The sequence below is a fragment of the Austrofundulus limnaeus genome, unplaced genomic scaffold (genome assembly GCF_001266775.1).
Source record: "Austrofundulus limnaeus strain Quisiro unplaced genomic scaffold, Austrofundulus_limnaeus-1.0 Scaffold148, whole genome shotgun sequence".
Classification (NCBI taxonomy): Eukaryota; Metazoa; Chordata; class Actinopteri; order Cyprinodontiformes; family Rivulidae; genus Austrofundulus; species Austrofundulus limnaeus.
Genome location: NW_013952550.1, coordinates 1195292 through 1198577, shown reverse-complemented (window position 1 = coordinate 1198577; position 3286 = coordinate 1195292).

Genomic DNA, 3286 nt, shown 5'->3' with positions numbered 1-3286 from the left:
ACCATAAGGAGATTTTGATCCTGTGAGCAGAGGTCCCGTCTGGGGTTGTAAGGGGAAATGAGAGTTTTAATGTATTTGGGTGCTTGGCTCTGAAAGTGAGGACCAGGATTTTGAACCGGATTCTGAATTGAACCAGAAGCCAGTGAAGTTCTGCTAGGATCGGGGAGATGTGGGTGAATTTGGAGGTTCAGGTTAGGAGTCTTGCTGCTGAGTTTTTCTGACTATGCGGCTAGAAATGAAGGCATGAATTACCATTTCCAGGTCTGAAGTAGACAACAGGGGCCRGCGTTTAGAGATATTCCGAAGCTGAAAGTAGCATGTGGAAACCAAATTCTTTTTGTGTTTATCTAGAGACAGATCTGATTCAAGCTTTACTCCCAGGTTGCATACATTCTGCTGGACAGTTGAACTCAAGGAGCTGAGGTGTTCTTTTATCTTAGGGATTTTATTTTCAGGGGCCAGGACCAAGGTCTCTGTCTTGCTGAGGTTTAAGAGCAGCAAATTGTCAGACAGCCACTGGTTAACTTTAGTGACAAAATTTGTGGGTGGTGGAGTCATTAAAGGAGCAGTATAGCTGTAGGTCATCTGCATAGAATTGGTAGGAGACGTCTGGGAAATTTTTGATGACCTCAGTCAGGGGGCGGATGTAGAGCAGGAATAGAATTGGGCCCAGGATAGAACCCCGTGGAACTCCGCAGGTGAGTATTAGCACTTGTAGAGTGTTGTACTCTCAGCTACCACACCAAATTTCAGCTCAGTATCTAGAAAACAGACYRAGTTGTAGCCATTTTTGTGTTTGTTAAGATCAATAAGCTGTAAGTTGTAAATGTACTTCTAACCATTATTGTTTGTGAGTTCCATTCAAATCTGGCAACTGGTTCATGAGATATTTTGCTAACAGACATGCCCCCCCCTTCATGACGAGCAGAGAAAAATTATATTACTGAAACAAGTTAGTGCYTGCAAACTCCAGCGTTTAAAAAAATTATTTCCCTGAAATTTGAAACTCTGCACCCGAGCTCATGTTTGCATTCGAAACATTAGCAATGAGCTAAACAGAAATGGCATACTTTGCTCCTTTTGCAAACCAATTTTAATTACAAAACATATGTAAATGCCTTTTTTTCATGAAAAATTGGTCAGGCACAAGCAAAACAACCACTTATTTACTGAGCTACGTTTTCTTTTTCAAACAGTTCTAATTTATTGCCAAGTTTACCCATGATGCACTTTGAGGATGGTTCCAGCTGTAATGGATGTTGTGTTTAGAAGCAAAGAAATGTAGGTAATTAAAACGTCACCCACAAGATGAAATGTGGTGGGAAGTGACTTTGTTGCTGATTTTACTCATGTTAAAGCTTAAATGAACGAGATATGAGGCTTGATGAAAGGCCGCTTTACAGCATCTACAGGGAAAACATGAGTGGAGGGGGAAAAAAACGACTTGCACATCTTTTGAAGTGGCGAGACCTCCTAGAATAACAGCTAGGAGGCTTTTCCCAAAAAATACTGGAACCACTCGTTATCACCCACTGGTGAAAGGCCTGTGTCTGGTAACAAAATATCTTCTCTTTTTTATTTACCCAATAAATGAGTACTTTAATGTGAAAAATGTCCCATAAAACTTAGTTTTCCTCACCTACAGGAAGCTTTGTTTATTCTTCAACTTTCTGCACAGATTTAGTGCACAAAGAGCAGTGCCATTTCACTCTCCCACTGCTCTCATTAGTTGGGTGTTTGGCCACTGCAGGCTGCTATTTTCAGATATAAAAAAAAAAACACCACTACACCATCAGCTGAAACAGCACTGAAACACAAAATGAATGAATTCAGGAGAGTATTTTCTGCCTTAAAGCCCATAAAACTAAAAATTATACTCTTATATATCAGGTAAAAATTGCAAAAAATAAATGAGACATTACATATTAAGAAAAATACCTGAATACTCTCACATTTAATCCCATCCTATTTATTTAAATCTTGAATCTATAGGTGACTGAATGCTTGGCATGAGTGTCTCACTAGTAGCTGGTGACATGCATAACATGCATATGTGGAGGCACACCAGCCTAGAGACTATAATTAGGAAGTGTCATTTTGTTGTCAACTTTTAAGGAAGAAGTGCCATTTTGATGACTTCATATCTGCACTTGGAGAAAAACCTTCGGAGCTAGAGCTGACTATGTTTGAAAAAGAGGAAGATTATGGGGGTTACTTGGCAAGAAACTGAAGGAAAATATGCTTTGCTGAGTCGACTGTGGCGGCCCTCTTAAGCATGATTCCATTGGAATTTTTAATGGGCGTGGCCAAATGACTCGACAGCGCCACCTAACGTGAGATAGAGGAACTGGTAAGCCCTAGAGAGCTGAAATTCGAGACATAGGTAGATCTCCACAAATCAAGAAAAAAAGTCTCTTGGAGGCATGCCCTAAAATCAACAAGAAGTCAGCTATTTTGGGTCAAAGGTCAAATTTAGGCCAATTTTAAGTGGAGTTGGATCCAAAAAGTAATCAGTTTTAAAGACACAAGACCCCTCGGTCCCCTTCAACTTCTGAATGGACCAAGGGGTTGAAAGGGGTTGAAGTCAGCCCCCCACACCCACCCCCCAATGTCAGCTTAATCCTACAAGTGCCGATTGCTGAGGATGTGATTTCCTGAAACAGAACTTTAGCTCCTGGTGTAAAAATTAAAAGGTTGTTGAGGATTGCTAGTTCGGCTGATTCTTTAAAAAGTTCTTGAGGATTGCTAGTTCGGCTGCTTTTTTGTCTTTTTCTTTTGTTTGTTGTAGATTTTTCATTAAAGAAGCATCAATAAAGCAATTTTAAAACTGTTTATCGGAAAACTGAAGCGATGCATTCTGGGTACATGACGGATTTGATTTGTGACGGGAAACAAAAGTTTTCCATATAGTTGCTACAGTTGACCACTAGATGTCTGTCTAACCCCAGTGGTGGATTGCTTCGACCAGTTACGTCAAATTTTGAGCTCCAGCGTTTAAACTTTATTTTTTATTTTTAAAAAAGGAGCTCCGATTGTAAAATAAATCAGTACATACAAAATTTTAGTATGGATTACAAACGTTTACTGTTTTTGCTGGGAAAAGGGAGTACTAAACACTGCCTTCTTGCTACGTAAACAGACACAAAGTATTGTGGGAAATGAGAACCGTGACCGAAATCAACTGTCAGCAAGGACGTATACGTTTCCGATAAGTGTGTTTATCTGGGAGGGGTGCTGTTAGACCAGAGGAGCCCAAAGTGGGGCCCGCGGGCCAAATTTGGCCCGC